This window comes from Nuphar pumila, chromosome 13, assembly GCF_984573655.1.
Source record: "Nuphar pumila chromosome 13, dmNupPumi1.hap1.1, whole genome shotgun sequence".
Classification (NCBI taxonomy): domain Eukaryota; kingdom Viridiplantae; phylum Streptophyta; class Magnoliopsida; order Nymphaeales; family Nymphaeaceae; genus Nuphar; species Nuphar pumila.
In genome coordinates, this window is record NC_143261.1 from 52384476 (window position 1) to 52405656 (window position 21181).

Genomic DNA, 21181 nt, shown 5'->3' on the forward strand with positions numbered 1-21181 from the left:
CATGGCGGTACTAGTTTGGCCGGTCACTGGCCGGAAAATGGCTGGATGTGGAAGAGGTGGTGGGGGTGGACTGTTGGCGTTCATCGAAACAAAACCAGAATGTAAAAGTAGGAATGCATACCGGTAGATGTCATGGATGAAATTTGCGTGCACAGGTGCTTCACGTTTTCCTCAGCCTATCGATGCCCACGAGCCCAGGCCATCAAGTCTATAGTGAACAAGACCCTGAACCCAGAATAAGGAAAAAAGAGGATACCCTTTGGTTGTAGTGGGTGCCTAGAGTGAGAGGTTGTAGTGGGTGGTTACCGTTATAGGCAATTGCAAGTGTTACTCTCATAAGTTATCCCATCTTATGATGGGCTCATGTCAAACCAGTTCACATAAAGTTAAATCTGATTCATATTTTAATACTCTTCTTGACGCATTAACATTAAAAAAAGCTCCATCAAGGTTTTACTGTTTGGTTCCAGGTGGTCACCAAGGCTTATCGTGGGCGTCTCTCACCATCTTCACCTGAAACCGTCAGCCCTCATCCACCTCCAACGAAGATGAAGACGGTCGCTAGTCGGCTGATGGCGGCGGTTCCACCGGTGAGGGTGACTACCCCCCCCCCCCCGGCGACATCAACCCTCTGACAACAGACATCGGTGAAGGTAAGGGAAGAGGTTTTTTTTTTTATCCACCGTCCATCGACGACCGGCCATTGCAGCTGACGATGATGGTAGGTCGACGACGACTAGTCGTCGCCGGCCACCACCGTCTTTCGGCAGTTGAAGTGGTCAAAAATCCTGTTTCTGCGGTTTTCCCATCTTCGGTCGACCGCTAGCCTCCCACAGTCGGACCTCAGGTGTCATTGATGACGACGTCCTAATGCCGACATTAGATACCCTCCGCCTGTGTCAGAGTCTGGGCGGAGGTCGGCAGTTGCAAAGGCCGAAAAACTGCAGAAACAAGAAATCTTGTTTCTACAATGACGGTCGGCTGCTTTCGACAGTGGATCTTGCATGCTGTGGGCGACAACGGCTCAATGCCGGCGACGTTCCCAGAAATGGGAAATCAATTGACATCCCACTGCAGGAGATGACATGGTCCCCCTATTTTCGCAAACGTGCGATCGATTGTACTGTCGTCTGCGCCAGTGGCCGCTCCAACAAAAAACAGCCTGTGGCATAGTGCAAAAGTAGAGAGGGTGGTGTATGTTTGCCCCCCTATTCATTGAATCCCACATATGTGTTCGGGGGATCCAATGAGCGCCGCGTATTCATGCACATGGGGCTCGTATTCCCGTGTATGTTGACATAACTTTGCATCGGACTCTACTTGCTTTTCCTGTCCTGAAATGACGGTTCGAGGAAATGACAAAAATATCTTTCATTCAAAAGTTGTGAAACGACGGGTCGATAAAAAGACAAAAAAGTCCTTCATCCAGAAAGTTTGATGTTAACCATTTAAAGTGGAGACGTTCCCTATTCATTAAACTCCCGCGCCATCTGCTGTAACAGTTGCTCTCATTATCAACCAAAACTTTGCATTCGTCTCCGGTCTAGCTTTCTGCCTTGTTTTTTATCCTGTTGTACAACACACTGTCACCTTCTCGTGCCTGCTTTGCGTTACAAAACATTCCAGTGTCTTCTCTTCATTTTTGCTGTCGTTAGGCATCATGGTAGAAAGCAATGATTCACAAACATTTCTTCCAGTGCCATTAAGGCAGCGTGAGTAGCTTTTCATCTCATCATGCGATCGATGAAGAAGGCATGTCGTCTTATGTGCCATTAAGGCATTGTTTGGTTATTGCAGGTAGATCTTGTTCTTACGAAGGTTGGAAACTTATCGATATTTGTAAGACGCTGGGACCTATGGACAAGAATGCTTGTTTGCAGATGCTAGGAAAGGCCTCTACCCCATCAGGTATCCTTCATTCATCGTATGCATTGTATCTCAAACCGCTGTATTAGTAACAGACTCCCATTTTTGTGAGATACATTTTTGTTAGTTAATATCGATTTGTTTGCTATTATGCTCAAGTTCTTCCTTATCGATTTGTAATTTATTGTGCGATATATTTATCGACCTTTTAGATAGTATGGTTTTGTATCGTTGAGTTGTAAGTTATTATGCTGAACTGCCGCATCGATTTTCAATATCTTACAAATCGCTATACATACATATCGTTTGTGTAAGATATTATATTTCATGTAATATGTATTTGTAAGATATTTGTACACAGACTTTGAAAACATGTGGATACAGAAACACATCGTTACACGAATGGCGGGGCGATTTTCGCATGCATATCGCTGCTCTCTCAGCGACTTCTATTGAACTCGCTTTAGAGACTCGTGGATATTATGAGAGCGTTATCGTCAACACACATGTACGACATGTGTATTTTATTGGCATGGTAAGCGATAAGTCGATGCTCAGTATAAGCAAACATCAAACTGCACTTTATTTGATACTGTCATGCATTAAATCGTTGCTTTGACTTGCTTAACCCTAGTGGTATCCGTTGTTATATGCATCCTGATTAAATCGTAGTAAAGCTATGCAGCTTGCTAACGCAAATTGATATATTGCTTACAAAACATTCCACTGCCTTATTTTATTTGTCGTTGTTGTTAGGCATTATCGAAGAAAGCAATGATGCACAAATATTCCAACCAGTGCCATTAAGGCAGCGTGAGTAGCTTTTCATCTCATCATGCGATCGATGAAGAAGGCATGTCGTCTTGTGTGCCATTAAGGCATTGTTTGGTTATTGCAGGTAGATCTTGTTCTTACGAAGGTTGGAAACTTATCGATATTTGTAAGACGCTGGGACCTATTGACAAGAATGCTTGTTTGCAGATGCTAGGAAGGGCCTCTACCCCATCAGGTATCCTACATTCATTCATCGTATGCATTGTATCTCAAACCGCTGTATTAGTAACAGACTCCCGTTTTGTTAGTTAATATCGATTTGTTTGCTATTTTGCTGCAAAACACAAATTGATATATTGCTTAAAACATTGTTGAGCTTATCATCAGGTTGTAATAAAGATGATGTAGTTGAATCCATCGAAAGATCTAGAGAATTGAATATCTATACTTATGACGCAACTGAAGTATTGAACATTTGCACTAACAATGCACATGAAAAGAAGGGTGCAGGCATCAGACCCACTCTTGACTTGAATGTTCCAGCGGAAGAAATGCAATTCAATGATGAGTTAGACTACCATGACAGTGCACATAATAAAAGTGTAGGCCCCGAGAATGTACACGGAAGTACACTTGACTTGAATGTTCCAGGAGAAGAAATGCAATTCAATAATGAGGTAGATTTCGATGACAGTGCACATAATAAAAGTGTAGGCCCCGGGAATGTACACGGAAGTACACTTGACTTGAATGTTCCAAGAAAAGAAATGCAATTCAATAATGAGGTAGATTTTGATACCGTAGGAACTGGAAATGTACATGGAATTACACGTGACTATGTTCCTATAGAAGGAATGCAGTTTAATAACGATGAAGATGCATATAAATTTTACAATGATTATGCCTTAAAAGTTGGCTTCAGTGTGAGAAGGTTTTCTTGGTCAAAAAATGCACAGGGTGTCTTGGTTAGAAAGACATATGTATGTTCCAAGCAAGGTTGAAAGAAATCAATGGGAAATCCAACAAGGAGCATGCTAGAATCAAGATGTGGATGTCAGGCGAGATTGATTTTGAGAAGACATCTGAATGGGAAATTTGTCGTGCGTACTTTAATCAGTGATCATAATCGTGATTTATCTGCATCATTTATGACTGCTTTGCTAAGGTCACATCGTAAAGTAACTGTAGCGCATGCTGCAATGGCTGAAATAGCCGATAGCGCCGGCATTGCACCAAGGAAGACATACAATTTGTTTACCCGCATAGATGATGGTCGCGAAAATGTGCCATTCACTCCTTTGGATCTAAGAAACCACTTGAGAAGGAAGATGACAGATAACATAAAGAACGAAGAAATATGTTGTTTGGTTCGCTACTTACAGAATAAATCAAGCAATGAACATGGTTTCTTTAGTGCAATTCAAGTGGACGAAGATGGATATGCTGTGAATATGTTTTGGGCATATTCAAAGTCTAGAGTAGATTATGAATGCTTCAATGATATGCTTGTGTTTGATACTACAGTAAAGATTAATACTGAACAGTGACCATTTGCGCAGTTTGTGGGAGTGAACCATCACACACAGAGTTGTATATTAGGGGGTGCTTTTGTGTATGACCAGACCAAGGAAAGCTTTTAGTGGTTGTTCAGAGTATTTACACAGGCAATGAACGGGAAGCATCCTGAAACTGTACTTACAGATGGTGATCACGCAATTGCGGCTGCAGTGCTTCATGTGTGGCCAGATGCACATCATCGCCTATGTTTGTGGCATATCTTTCAAAATGCAGCAAAGAACATAGGACACATATTTAATCAGAATACAGGGTTTGACAAAACGTTTACAAGGTGTGTACTTCATAGCGTAGACGAGGTCACTTTTAAGTCAGATTGGGACAAAATGATTAAGACATACGACCTTACTGACTGTCTGTAGTTACAAAATTTATATGCAGAAAAAGAGAAGTGGGCATTGGCATATGGAAGACAATACTTTTGTGCAGGTATGATAAGCACACAAAGAGCCGAATCTATGCATGCCACCCTGAAGAAAACTCTGTATTCATGTTTAACAATGTTTCGTTTCATGGAACAATATGAATTATTTGTAGACGGTCTAAGACAAAATGAGCTTGAACATGACGTGAAATGCTTTAATACACGACCTCAAACTTTTGGCATGGAAATATTGATGCGACCTGCAGCTCTGTATACACTAATTGTATTTGAATGGATCAAGAAAGAGGTGTTGCATGTCATGAATTGCAAAATAGAAGGACTCGTGCAAACCGAGAATATGCACAAATACCATATTTTTTGTCAGGGCGAAAAGCATCAAGAAAGGCAAGAAGCACATGTCACGTACAATGTTGACAACAGAAGGGTAGAATGTTCGTGCAAAATGTATGAATTCAAAGGCATTCTATGCTGTCATGCATTAAAGGCACTCAATCAAGAGAAGATACAAGAAATACCTGAGTCTTACGTAATGCGAAGATGGACCAGACACGCGAAGATTGAAATGCTCGTTATGGACAATGCGAGTAAATCTGGTGTTGACGAGAAGTGCCACATAGCCTCCCGTTACCAACAACTGTGTAGGTCATTCATGCATGTTGCTGATTTGGCATCGAGAAGTGAAGAAGGCTATGCATGTGTGAGAAAAGCTGCAACGGAGTTACTTGAAAACGTGGAGTTAATTCACATTAAGTCCATTGCAGCGAATGAATACCAGACGAAGATAACTGAATCGAAAAGCGTAGGTCAAAATCATGTTTCGCTTGACACTCCTGAGAAGTTGCACCGAAGCGTAAACATTATCTTCAACAAGTCAGTAGTGAACGTTGTTGATTATGATGAACATATTCATGAAGCGAAGGGTATCAAAAGAAAACCTGCCTCTGATCGCAGTCGTCAGAGGGCAAATGGTGCAGTAGAATTGGTTGGCAAGAAGAGGATTAAGAAACAACCTACCTGTAATAAAAAACAACAAGGCCCTTGCAATGAACATGTATGTAAAACATTATATTGCTTCCCATTGCGTGAAGCTTGTCAAATAGCTAACTCGTGTAATGTCCATCATGCAGCAATACCATGCAGAAGTACCACCAAACGTTCAAACCTACATTCCTCCCGACCAGATTTCCGGCAACGATCGCTACAGTTTTACAAGTCTTTTGGTATGTAATCAATGTTGCGAGGAGGTATGCATTTCTTGTGAAACTTAATTCAGTGTCTAATATTTTCTCTTTCATGACGGGCTCTGATGCATTCGACAGATAGGTATGGGACACAAGAATCTCGTGTGGGTTATTAATTTAGTTGTCATGCCTCTTTGCATGCCTCGATCTCCACAATGCCGAATTTGTTTTTGCATTTATAGTCATTTGTCACTGACGACTTGCGGTCCGTGGTTGGATTTGCTTAAATCGATAGATAGCGATTTTTTGCTTTTGCAGGAAGTCGATTGATGACATCACTGTATGGCGATTTGTGATTATCGTTGATTAGCGATATGTGGCATCGCAGCGTAGTGATTTGAGTGTATTGTTGGAATGTCGATCAAAGCGGGATGACAAAGGTTGTTCAAGTAAGCTTTTTTCGGCCAATGAGCAAGGTTGCATTTCATTTTATGATCTAAGTATGCTATCACCTGCGCGGTTGAAAGCCTACTTGGATCATAAAATGAAGCGAAACCTTGGTCAATGCCCCAAAAAAGCTTACTTGAACAACCTTTGTCATCGCGCTTAGATCGACAGTCGAACAATACCCTTAAATCGCTATGCTGCGATGTCACATATCGCTAATCACCGATAACCACAAATCACCATATAGTGATGTCATCAATCGACTTCCTGCAGAAGCAAAAAATCGCTATCTATCGATTTAAGCAAATCCAACCACGGACCGCAAGTCGTCAGTGACAAATGACTATAAACGCAAAAACAAATCCGGCATTGTGGAGATCGGGGCATGCAAAGAGGCATGACAACTAAATTAATAGCCCACATGAGATTCCTGTGACACCTCCGATTGCCTTTTGAAATCATTATTGTTATCCTGTGAAATGTTGTATCCATATATTGTAAATAAAAGGCTACTCAATGTGTCTTTTCTCTTCCTCACTTCATTTCTTAAGAGGTAAGTCAACCTCTTCATCTAGTACAGGGGGAACTTTGTTCGCTTTAACAGTGGAAGTGCAAGTGTGAGTGGTACTCCATAATTTCTCACAATCGCTATGTGGTTCAACCCGTGGGTTTTTTTTTAGATCCGTGGGGTTATTATCAACATACGTTCATTATCAATTTATGCTAGTATCGTTTAACACCGCAAATCGGCGTTGACTAACACCCTTTACAAAGGCCGAGTATTGCTGCACAAATCGGTATTCAACGATAACCACAAATCGCCATGCAACGAATATGAAGTCGAATTACTCAGTTACAACTGATAACAATAAATGTTTGATTTGTCGTACAGTATTCATTGATCATGTTGGTTGGGCAGTACATCTTTTAGGTCATAAATAGTCGCACGAGTACTAGAAGTTGTGTTTGTCTTCTACTTCGTGAACCAGCAACAATCAAACCGACGGTTCCTTCATAAACCAGGTGATTCGTCCTCCAACATACAAACTTACACAGACGAAGACAGCTACACGACCAACAATGGTGAATCATGGGTATATTGTCTACATATCGTCTACATTTTCATCAAAATCCGTCTGTTTCATGCCATTTTTTGCGATTTGTGTTTTGTGTACTGTATAATGTAATTTCAATATCGTTCGTTGCAATGTCCGCATTCATTTCAGCCGAACATCCACCGACGAAGTTGGGCGAAAACTTAGTCAATCACTCCTGGAGGACATCAACAGAATACAAAGTGAATTCGCACAATACAACATGATCAGTAATTTTGTTAGTATGAAACTAGTAGCAGTTGTCTATATACGTAAGCCATGTGTACGTCCGTTAACAACAACATATTTGCTGCAAACAGACTATATCCGATTTCGTCAGTTATATTAAAAGCAGCGCACCAAGCCAGACTGTAAGCGTCGTAAGCCCGTATTTCATGGTATATCAGTTTTATTTTATGTTGTTTTCCGTTATTGATTTAGTCCAATTGATTCGTATGTTATCGTTAGTGTTAGCAATGTTTGGGTTTGCAGACTATCTTACGCTGTTTGCCATACTCTAGTGGATTTCAAGACGGCATACCTTATTGGGTTAACGGTAATCACCGCAGAGACCTTTTGTCAAGTGAAAAGGTAAGCAAACAAACCTACAGTGCAATATTACAGCATAACAAGTGCTAACATCATTTTTTCGATCTATTTGCAGATATTGATTCCTACACTATGGCAATCTGAAAAGCATTGGGTCTTATACGTGATGGATTTACGCGAAAAACAACTATGGTGTTACAATTCGTTGGAAGTTGACAGTGGTTTACGGCTAGACATTTCCCATTTCGTAAGTTTCAATATCTATGTGAGGAACAAGTCGTGTACTGGGGTCATGAATTTACTGTCGGTCGCATTATTCTCAGATCGGTTTCCTCAAAGCCATTTTGGGAGTCGATGCTAGCGAGTGGATCTATCGCATGGCATACAATGCTCCTTTACAAGATAATGGCATTGATTGCGGGGTATTTGTAATGAAGTACATTGAAGCAATATACAATGATGCAGAACCCTTTTTCGATGTTGTATGCCATTTCTTCGCCTCTGTTATTGGGGATTAAGTGCATGTCTATTGCTTCTACTTTACAATCTGTTTTTGCAGGTTGATATACCCGGATTCCGCGAAGAACTCTGCAAAAAATTGACGTCCTTTCTAATTGCGGAGGAGAAAGTGAAAGAGGCCTCGCGAGCATCTAAAAGGCTTGTAATTGATAAAAGATGTGCGCTCAACCAGCGTGGTTGACAGTCGCTGAGTGAGACTGCGATGTATTTTAATGAACAAAGACTTCTAATGTTCGAAATGATAATATTCAACATCGCTATGAAATGTTGTATGCTTAAACATCGCTTTATTGCTGACATATGAAAAAAGTGGTGAATAAGGGCCATTAATGTAGCTTTCGTATTTTACGAATAGTACAAAGCGATACGCTTAGTGGTCTACCGTCAACTACACTGCTACCACCATGAAAACTTGTGAAAGAATTTGAAAATTTCTTGAATTTTAAATGACGTTTCCTTCAATTATGATCTTGCAGACATGAAAAAAGTATAAATGGATACGACAACTGCGTCAAAGCCGCCTATACGCAGGAATTATCGATTTGTCGGTTCCTTATTTGCGAAGCAAAGTGGAAGTGTGTGTTGTGTCATTCAAATATTAATGAAACGTCCTATCACCCTCCGTCAGTTTTCAAGTATATACGTCAGTTTCATTAAACCAAAAGCAAATCTTCAGTAAAAATGCACTCCACATTAATAAAATTGAACAATGTGGGGGCTATTCCAAATATTAATCAATGCGATTGGACCGAATTTTTCGATCTCAAATAAATCCAAAAGTACGTCCACACACGTCCCAAGAAATCGCCTTAGGCGTATCTTACCGTAGGTTCAGCAATACAGCGATTTCTGAGAACAAACCTTTCTTATTGATAAGGTCACGGAATGTGATTTTTAGAAATATCTATCTCCGTACAGTATTTTTCATTACTGAAGAACAACTTCTACCAACATTGGTTATGCGCATACGACACAAAACTATTTTTGATTACGCATAAGAAATTGACTTAGGTGTACATCAGTGTACATTTGCGTAGGTTCAACAATACAACGATTTCTGAGAACAAACCTTTCTTATTGATAAGGTCACAGAATGCGATTTTCAGAAAGATATTTCGTCGTACAGTATTTTTCATTACTGAAGAACAACTTTTATCAGCATTGGTTATGCGTATACAACAATGGTGGAGCTCCTGCTGGCAATCCCCAGCGCGACTGCACCGACTGGGTTGCTGTCGAGGAGGAGGGCGAGAATGGTGATGGCGGAGCTCGTTAGGTTGTACAGACAGAACAATCGATATGTTTCACTTCACATATTTTGTCTGCCGTTCTTTTTAAACTCAATCAATTGTTGCCATATTTCGTAGCGTATTTCCGACATATGATCCTGCAACAAAACATGTAATGTGAAACCAATATATAACAGGAATAAACAATAACATCGGATACAAAGCTCATACAGCGTGAAAACAAGGTTCTTCTCCATTGTATATTGCTTCAATATGCTTCATTACGAAGATGCCACAATCGACCCCATTACTTTGTAAAGGTGCATCGTCAGCACAGAGCAACATCCACTCGGCAATGTCGACACCAAGCCCGTTAAGGAATCCCGCCTGTGATAAAGGGATAATATATTACAGTCCGGTCTACCTCGAAAAGCTAAGATTCACCTATGGGCACAAGCATACCAAATGCATAGCGTCACGTTCTACGCCAATGTGGCAGTCCAATGAGTTGTAGCACCATAGTTGTTTTTCCAGAAAATTCATCTCATATAGGACCCAATGGGCGGGATTTTGCCAGAGTGTAGGAAGTAAAATCTGCGAATCGATAAAATAATTTTTCATGTTTCGCAGACATATCGTGATGGAGATGTTACGACTAAACCTTGGAGAAGAGGTTTGTTCAATTACCTTTCCAAATTTTGAAATGTCTAGGCACTCATCATCACTGTTCCAACAAGGTAGTGCATCTCTGAATCCAATGTTGTATGGCTTTTGACGGACGTACATCTGTTGCACGAAATAGTAAGATTTAACCACCAAGAAACGTGAGTACGTCATAAAAGCAAACAAAAAAACAACGGACCAGACATACCATGAAATAAGGGCTGATGATGCGAACTGTATTGCTCTTTGGGTTGCTCTGGATGTAATTGACAAAATCACACATTGTCTGGTTGCACAAATTTATGAACTTCAAAACATACAAACCGGAACGACCTAGAAATTGATAGTGGTTAAATACTTACAAAATTACTGATAGTGTTCCCAACTGCAAATTCATCTTGCATCTGCTCGATGTCATCTACGCACTCGTCAGGGCGTTGCCGCCCAACCTTGCCTGTGGATGTTGAACTGTGTGCACCATGAGCGTGGTATTCAGGATTCGACATTGAAATTATTGTCTACAGTAAACAACAATAGTCCAAATACGACATGAAAAGGCAAATGTTGACTAAACCGCTCAAGCGTTTCAAAAAATATACGTCTTAAGCGCTAATGTTGGTACTGTGGATGTGGTTGTCTTCTCCGTTGGCGTCGTGCCTGGCCGTTTTGCTCCCATCGTCTTCTCCGTTGTCGCCGTGCCTGGTCGTTTTGCTCTCATCGTCCTCTCCGTTGGCGCCGTGCGTGGTCGTTTTGCTCCCACCGTCCTCTCAGTTGCCCCCGTGCCCGGTCGTAGTGCTCCCATCGTCTTTGGCGCCGTGCCGGGTCGTATTGGCCCAGTAGTGGTCTTCTTGGACGCCATGGCTGGTCGTACTGCTCTGATTGTCCCCTTCTTCGGCGCCATGCCTGGACGGAGATATCGATGGCACCTTTGCAACGCAGATACGGAAACGCCGTCTTCAGTCAAATACAGAGGTAAAGTCCTTTAACGTCCCGCCCTTTTTCGAAAATAGCCCGCTAATTAAATGATTGCGTTTTAAATAAATAAAAATACGTCGTTTCGCATGTCGCCCTTTTTCTGGTAGCCGCCACCAAATTAAATGATTGCTTTCGAAAAAATTAAAAATACGTCTTTCCACAAACCGCCCTTTTTTTGATAGAAATAATTAAAAATACGTCGTCTCACATGCCGGACATTTTCGGAAAACAGACCGCTAATTAAATGATTGCGTTTTAAATAAATAAAAATACGTCTTTTCGCATGCCGCCCTATTTTCGATAGCCGCCGCCAAATTAAATGATTGCTTTTGAAAAAATTAAAAATACGTCTTTCCACAAACCGCCCTTTTTTCGATAGAAATAATTAAAAATACGTCGTCTCACATGCCGGACATTTTCGGAAAACAGCCTGCTAATTAAATGATTGCATTTTAAATAAATAAAAATACGTCTTTTCGCATGCCGCCCTATTTTCGATAGCCGCAGCCAAATTAAATGATTGCTTTCGAAAAATTTAAAAATACGTCTTTCCACAAACCGCCCTTTTTTCGATAGAAATAATTAAAAATACGTCGTCTCACATGCCAGACTTTTTCGGAAACACCCCGAAAATTTAATTATTCACTTTTAAATAATAAAAAACCCGTCGTTTGTCGGTCGCATTATAACAAGCTTTTAGGTATGAATAATCTTTCACGATTATTCTATTGATTATCGTATATGGATACATCGATATATTCATGCAACGACAAACCCTTTTCTTATCGCTATTGACTGTTATCATTTACTCCGTCAGAACTCGTTAAATTATTGTTCACGGCTTACATCGTCAATCCTTAATTCGATATTCTTTCGAGGCGGAGACAAATACAATGATTGCTAAACAGAAATGATATACCTTAGCGATGCCAGAGAGGTTAGGCAATGCCACGATTTTTGAACAAACATCTATTTTCGATTAAAGTTTATTTATTACCGAGATCAACAGACGAAAAGATGTAATAATAAAGAATTAAACAATAAAAGAATGTCACGTTACTACAACTCATTATACAATTACAACAATAACCTAGCGTGATAAAAATGAAAAACTACGATTTATTCTGAGGCACTTGACGAATCAGATGAAATATCATAGACTTGTCTCTCACTTTTTATTTGTGCACTGTCTATTCTGCGTGGCAGCTTCGTTGCGAGACCTTTATTAAGAAAACTGGTCATCATCTCTACCACTGAGTTCAATTGAATCCCCATAGTTCTTACTTCTGCTCTTAATTTCTTATTCTCCCTCTCCATAACTTCGAACTTTGCGACAGAGACAATGTTTTTTTTTAGTGCAAGTGTTCGCTCTTCCTCGCGCTTTGTTACTGAGGGACCAGTCGTAGTAACCGGAGAGAGACGACGTTTTGGTTGTAGAGGCTGGGCTGCAACATGAGAAGGGGCAGTTGGGAGGCATGAGTTCACAATTTTTTCAATCTTCAGATTTCGCCGCATTGGTTCCCAATACCTTTCGAAATAGAAGGGATCAAATTGTCGTCCTTCACGTGGTTTCGAAATATAAGGGATCAAACCACCTAAGTTCCAATTTAATAATTCGTCCCTGTAGCGATCGGGCCAATTCACGTTCCTGTCTCCACCACTATTCATCTTCCTTCTCACTTCCAAAGGCTTATTTGGGATAGACTGCCCCAAGCAAGATTGTAGAAGAACTCGACTACCTTGCTGCAACTCGGCTTCAAAATTGCAGAATAGCCACAAATCGCGGTAAGACAATCTAGCAGCCTCCGCAACAACGTCTTCGTCATCGTCCTCCCCATTTCCATAAGGTCTCCACAAAACCTGTACATTGGTAATTCTTTTTAATAACGAATGACAAATATATTAACATTTATTTACGCATGATATGGCAACAACGATATGTATTACGGAAGACAATCTTGCAGCGATGAATACTTAAGAATGCTGAACATTACAACGATTTATAATACTCAATGGTAAATGCTGACGCGATTGTAAACAATTTTAGAACGTTTACCTCGTTTAGTTGCAACCCATCTAAAATGGACTTAGCATTATAAACTGCGATGTTTATTCTAGCCCAACGACCGATCTTTGGAAAACCACAAATCGGAGGGCCACAACGAGGACGCAATGGGATAATATGTTCCAACGCCCAGGCCTAACAAAAACAATATTATTAGTAACACCACAACCTGAAATGAGATTGTTCTACAATTACTAAGTATGTAATCAACAAATACCTGAACAAATGGCCAAAATCCACCAACTGTTTTTGTACCGTTACTCGCACGGTGGAGTTGACTGTACAAGTGTGCGAGCATAGCGGCACTCCAGGCATAGTTGTCGACTTCGTCTAAGTCTGCCAGGTACTGCAGCCACATGGAACTTATTCTCGAACCAGAACAATCGGAAAATAATGTAAGACCAAAAAAATATAGAAGGAAGCTGCGCAACTCTTGGGCAGCTATTTCAGATGCACAAGTAGCGGAGTGACCTTCCCATTTATTACGAAAAAATGAGACCTTCATTGATGTGGAATTTATTCCACCAGAAATACATTGACTTTATTCGTCCATCGACATTCCTAACAGGGCCGTGCATTTCTCCCTTGCGTTATAGTTTGAATGCCGTAACAGGACAACACTACCATCGCACTTAAGGCCAGTGATCCTCGCCACATCTTCTAGAGTCATGGTGATCTCAAAAGAATCAAACTGGAATGTGTTCGTCTTATCATTCCATTTATTTACCAGGTGGGTCATGGTATTCCAGCAAGTTTCAAAATATTGCTGGTCCAAAAGGCCACCGAAGTGCATATTTTGTAATCGGTCCTTCCGATATGCACTCAGCTGACCATACCACGACAGAACTACAGGCCATTGACACCGACCTCCGAGCTTTTCACCTAGTGCTCTACTTCTCCTGTGAACTCCCTGTAACACAAAATAACATATTATTCCTACCAATTGTAATTTAGTTCCATTTGTACTTATCAATACTATTCTACTAACCGCTATAAATAATATTGGTTGCAGACAGACTATCACAGTAATCGCTATACATATTAATACCTAACACAGTAATCGCTATGCCAAAATCGCTAAACATGTTATTAAATCTTCACAGAGAACGGATATATTTACCTTGATCGCTATTTTCTCCTGTTCTCCCTCCAACCTGGGACTTTCTGGTGGGTCCACTGCCACCAATTGACTTTCAATCTCCATCTCTACCGGCTCCACCATCGCATGCCTTTCTCTCCCCTTCCTTTTCTCGGCCTCCTTCTCCATCTTTTCTCTATCCTTCTTTTTCTCATCCGCCTTCTCCTTCCTTTCTCTCTCCCTTTTCTCCTCCTCATTCTTCTGTTTCCTTTCTCTCTCCCTATTCTCCTCCTCCTTCTTCTTCTTCTTTTCTCTCTCCCTTTTCTCCTCTTCCTTCCTCTGCTTCCTTTCTGTCTCTCTTTTCTGCTTCTCCATCCTTTCTCTCTCCTTTTTCGCCTCCTCCTCCTTCTCCTTCATTTCTCTCTGCTTTTTCTCCTCATCCTTCTGCTTCCTTTCTCTCTGCCTTTTCGCCTCTTCCTCCTGCTTCTTCCTTAACCTTTCCTGCACTTTCTCCTCCTGCTTATTTCTTTCCCTTTCCTTTTCTTCCTCCTCCTTCTCCTTCCGCCGCCTTTCTTTCTCTTCCAGTTCTTGTTTCCTTCTTTCCTGCAATTCTTCCTCCTGCTTCTTCCTTTCTCTTTCCTTCTCTTCTTCCTCCTCCTTCTCCTTCCGTTGTCTTTCCTTCTTTTCCTCATTCTCCTTCTCCTGCCTTTGCATTTTCTTAGCTTCCTCAAACTCCTCCCTCATTCGCCTTTCCTTTTCTTCCTCATATTGAGGAATATTCTGTTCCTTCTCTTCCTCCTCCTTATTCATTTGCCTTCGCCTCTCCTCCTCTTCCTTCAGTAGCCTTGCCTTGTTTTGCATTGCACTATGCTTCAAGTCTCTCCTCTTACATTGTGCCGCAGTTTCATCCACTAAATATCTAACATACCTTTCAAACTCCTCCGCATTCTTCTTCCTCTTTTCCATCACCTGTGCGTTAATCCTCCGCCTTCTATTTATATTCTCATCAATATTTCTTGCCTTTGCTTTCTCTTCGTCATCCTTGTTCTGCATCTTCCGTTCTTCAGAGTTCTTTCTTTGGTCCGCAGCCTCGATATCTGATGGATAATCCTCCGCATAATACGATTCAAAGGCTTTTTTCCTGTCTTTATCGTTCTCAATCTTAAGTATATTTTGGTATCTTTCAAAAACCTTAGACAGATGGGATTGGCGGATCACTTCTCTAATAGACAACCCATAGAACGACGGGGTATCTCTAATCTGATTAGACGCAGACATTGCTAACCTGCACAGAACATTACACGATCATCATGATTAAAAATCGTCAGAATATTTGGGTTCACAAGAAACAAATCGTTGTATAAGAAGCAAAGTTTAGATTGAAGAAAGAAACCTTACACGAAACTCACCGAAACGATGAGAATTTGGATATTCCAACTATAGAGTAAGCAGTGGTAAGACGGAAACAGATGCTCTGGAACAAAGGGAAATGATGCTCTGACGACTCCAGATGAAAGCAAAGAATCTCCGGTAGAGTGCTTAGAGCGAGAATGGATTGTTTCAAACTATTTGAATCCTACAACATAACGCTTGCTACATACGCAAACTCTGCGGAACGTTTTGGCGCGATAACGATGGAGGGCAGTTTTGTCCTTTTCACGAACCGACGGTTCAGTTTTCTAGAAGGAGGGCATTTATGTTCGTTCGAGGAAGATGAAGCGAATGGCGGTAAAGGGTACTTAAGTCTTTGTTGCGGCACCAAATTACGATGCAGTATGATGCGGATTGTCATCGGGAACCATGCTGGTCTCGATCGTATACGTGGCGCTATTTGGAAGCCCCGAACATGAGATCTCAGTACCGGCCCTGTTCGGGGGGGGGGGGGGGGGGAGGGGGGAACATATAACCTACTTTGGCAAAAGTAGGACTCGGCTAAAAAAACAAAAAAAAAATTTGGTAGTGCTGTAAGAACACTGGCTGTGGGCCCATGACCCATTGCTGGCATTCATCAAAATAAAACCATAATGTAAAAGTAGGAATAGGAATGCATATATGGATGAAATTTGCGTGCACAATAGGAATGCATATATGGATGAAATTTGCGTGCACAATTCTCCTCAACCTATTGACGACCCTGAACTCAAAATGAGAAAAAAGAGAACACTCCTCAGTTGTTCTCATCAATCATCTAGGCCCCATCTTATAAGCTTCTAAGAAAAGCCTATAATAAAAGGCTAACCTTGCATGGGCAATTACAACAACGACTGTAACTCCTGTAAGTCATGTCATCCTTATAAGTCATGAGTCCAACCCACGACCCTGTTTGACACCCTCCTAGTGGGCCACATTAGTGACCACGTAATGGGGGTAGTGGGTGGGAGTTACGTGAATGTGGAATAACCACATTCACGTAACTGCCTAATCTCTCATTACATAAGGGGTTAGGGGTTACTAGGATGATGAGAGACTCGTAGCATTTTCTTGCCAAAATTATGTTCCGCATTCGGACGCTGCAGAAAGGATCCTGCTCACCGTCGACCTAAGGCCTAGGCTTATTGTGGGCATCGACCGGCTGAGGAGAACGCCAAATTACCTATACGAACTATGGCAAATTCAGGTACGCTTCTTGTCAATGTTATTTTTTCACTGCTTTCGTCAACATTGGGTTATGGGCCCACGTTGCCACGCATTTCCACTGCGCGTGGCTGTGTAGGCCGTTTCAGCGTTTTTGGCGTCGGTGGAGTCGCCGTGGGGCGACAACCACCGGTAAGCGGCAAATCAAATCTTTATAAAAGAAAAGAAAGGATTGATCGTTGTATACCTGTGGCTGTCGGGCTGCAGTGAGGTTTTGCCTTCGCTAGGGACCGTCGCTGGATTCATCGTCAGCAGAGGTAAATCCCCGTATCGTCTGTGGCCGTTGGGCTGCATAGGGGTTTACCCTTGCCAGTGAGCTTTCGCCTGAAAATGTGGCCGGTAGATGGCGAAAAGGGTTTGAAAAACCCCTTTCTTCTCTGTTTTCCATTTCAGCCATCGGGTGGGGGGCTTTCACTGAAGAGCTACAGGTGACAACGACGGTCTTGTCGGCGCCACGGTGTAGCCCCACCTCATTGTCGGAGTAACCTGTAAACCGACGACAATAAAAAAAATGTTTAACCCTTACTTGGATCGCCGGGGGAAGTGGGTTTTGCCGGCAAGGGCAGCCGTTGGTCGGTAGCAGCCTTGCTGACATCGCCGGGGCTGCCGTCCGACTGGCAGGCGGTGTCGGTCTTCTGCCATCAGACGACGAAGCCGCGAATCGTCGCCGTGGGGAGATGTCTTTTGACGGGGGGTTGTCGCCGGATCGGCGTCACCGTGGGGTGACGCAGGTTGCCGGCAACCGACGACGGTTGCCATTACGGTGACGTGGGCCGCCGTGGAACCGAAAAGGGCGGAAACCCTTTCAGTTTCTCTGAAAACCATAAACAGAAAACCATCGGGTTTTCTGTTTTTGTGTTTTTAAGGGGACCGGACCGGGTCCGACGAGAAGACTCGATCAAAACTCTTTTTGGGTGGATCGGGTCTGCTATTCATTTTTGGATCTGACCCGGACCCATAATGGTACCGGGTCTGGGTCTGATCCGGAAAGAATCGGGTCTTTCTCTCGGATCGGGTTTGACCCGGGTCCATTTTGGACCAGGTCTGATCCGGACCCATTAAGAGTCGGGTCGAACCCGGGGTCCATTTAGGACCGGGTCTAACCCGGTTCTGTTATGGACCGGGTCGTACCCGGGGTCCATTTAGGACCGGGTCTAACCCGGTTCTGCTTCGGACCGGGTCGTACTCGGGGTGCATTTAGGATCGGGTCTAACCCGATTCTGCTTCGGACCGGGTTTAACCCGGGGTCCGTTTTGGACCAGGTCCGACCCGGGTCCATTTCGGACCGAGTCTAACCTGGGTTCTGTTCGGGCCGGGTCCGACCCATATCAAGTATGGGTCGGGTCAGACCTAGATCCCATTTAAACCGGGTCGGATCCATGAAACAGGATCCGAACACTATTAAGACTGAATCGGATCAGGAACTTGATCCGGCCCCTTTCGGAGTCGGTACAGAGCTCCTTTTGACCGGTTCTTTTCAGTTTTTCACCGGTTGCGAGATGCTGAAACCCTGTTTTCATAAATATAAAGAGATACAGGGATTTTGACATACGGTTATAGGGTTTTATGAACTTTTGTTCATATTAAGTATCAGTTTATAAGGTTTAGAACCGGTTTGGACCCTTAGATGATCGGTTCGGGGCGGTTTTAGACCGGTTTAGAGTGTTTTTAGACCGATTCCTACTTGAGGACCCTGGGTTTTACCCATATGAGCATGTTTTTGTTATTTTTCATGCTTTATAAAGTATTTATTTTGAATAATGCATGACTTATGCATGTTAATTCATGTATTTTGCGTTGGTTAAGTTGTGCATGATGATTTTAAGCATGAATTATAACTACATTCATGACAATTAGTTTATGCATATTTGTTGAAGTATGAAATTATATTATGTCATGAATATACATGCATTAAAATGTGTGCATGGGCGTGCTCCATAATACAAATAGGATTTTCGGTAAAAGATCTTGATTGATCGATTCTTGTAATCACCAAAGTGATCTGAGTCGTGTTAATTAAGGATTCTTTGGACCGTATTAAGATTCGTAATTATGATTGTGTGTGAATTTATGAAACATCGATTCTACCCAAACGTAGGTCGTTGTGTTTCAAATTTACACAGGGTGTGATAGTAGATATGTATTCCAGCCCATGAAGCATGTTCGTACCCAAAGGTACAGTGCCAAATTACCTCTGGTTACATGATCTGCTAGTTTTACCGACTGATGTCAATTCCTTGAGAATTGAAGAGACGGAGCAACTATGAGCATTGTTGTTTTCACCAAAGTAGAACGATAATGGTTCAACTATGCTTGTCTCAGAAAAGGTGAAAATAAAGGGTCTCTCTTTTACCTTTTCAACACGAGTCTCGTCTGAGCAGTAATAGTAATGCCTTTCCATTTTTCGTTCCTTGATTTATCAGGTTCCTTTCATATCGACGGTTCAAGTAGTATCCCTATCTTAGACGGATCGAATTTTTCTGATTGGAAAGAAATTGTATTATTCACTTTGGGCTATATGGATTTAGATCTGGCCCTTAGAATTGATGAACCTCCCGCTCTTACAAAGCAGAGTACAACCGATCAGAAGGCTGCCTCTGAGAAGTGGGAGCGCTCGAACAGACTTAGCCTGTTGCTTTTGCAATCTCAGGTGGCTAACAATATTCGAGGCGCCATTCATCATTGTAAGACTGTTAAGAAATTTCTGGGAGCCATTGAGGCTCAGTTCGTCACTTCTAATAAGGCAAGGGCCAGTACACTGATGTCCAAATTAGTGTCTATGAAATATGTTGGTGACAGTCACATCCGACAACACATTTTAAAAATGAGGAATATTGCGACTCAACTGAATGACATGAAGTTCGCCATCTCTGACTCCTTCTTAGTCCATCTGATCTTAACCTCGTTACCTACTGAGTATGGACCTTTTAAAATCTCTTACAACACACATAATGATGAGTGATCTTTTAATGACCTCTTAGCCAAGTGTGTTGAGGAAGATGAGAGATTAAAGAGTGAGAGAGTGCCAAGTGCACATATGGCCTCTCATAAAGATAAACAAAGGTCGAGGCCAAAGAAAAGCTCATTCAAAAGAAAGAATCAGAAGAGATCCACTAGGGAGAATTCAAACTCTCAGGCGAAAGCCAAATCCCAGTTAGGTGGCCCTTCTATAAAGTGTTTCTTCTGTAAAAAGAAGGGGCATAAGAAGGTGGACTGTTTGAAGTACAAGAAGTGGCTCGAAAATAAAGGTAATAGGTCATTCGTTTCTCATGAGTGCAATCTAATTCATGTTCCATTGCATAGTTGGTGGATTGATTATGGTGCCACGCTGCACATTGCCAACTCTTTGCAGGCATTTCTGAACAAAAGGAAACCAACAGAGCATGAAAGAAGCATCTTCTCAAGAAATAAGATGCATTCGCATGTCAAGAGCATTGGGACCTGCAGAATTGTGTTGGAGTCGGGATTTATATTGGATTTGGTCGATACTTTTTATGTTTCATCTTATAGTCGGAACCTAATTTCGATTTCAAAACTTGATAAGTTTGACTTTGTATTTAAATTTGAAAAATCTGAACTTATTATTATGAAAAATTCAATGAATATAGGTTCTGCATATATGAGTGATGGTTTGTATCGATTAAGAACCAAATTCCAAATTCAGGAATCTCACTCCATTGAGAACACAATGATTGACAATAAACGTGGCCTAAAGGATGATCAATCCTATTTGCTTTGGCATCGAAGATTAGGACATATCTCGAAAGACAGAGTCCAAAGACTCGTGAAAGAGGGAATCCTTGGATCCCTTGATTTTACAAATATAGAGCCATGTGTTGACTGCATAAATGCTAAGCAGTCTAACACATATAAGAAAGATGCCAAACACAACAATGAAAAGTTAGAAATAGTGCATACGGATGTCTGCGACCCTTTTTCACCGTGTTATACGGGTGAAAAATATTTTGTCACATTATAGATGATTACTCACGGTATATGTATCTCTACTTATTATCTGAAAAATCAGAAGTCTTTCAGGTTTTTAAGGACTTCAAGAAAGAAGTAGAGAAACAACCGATAAAGTTATTAAGGTTGTCAGGTCAGATAGAGGTGGCGAATATTATGGTCATTTCACTGAGATGGGACA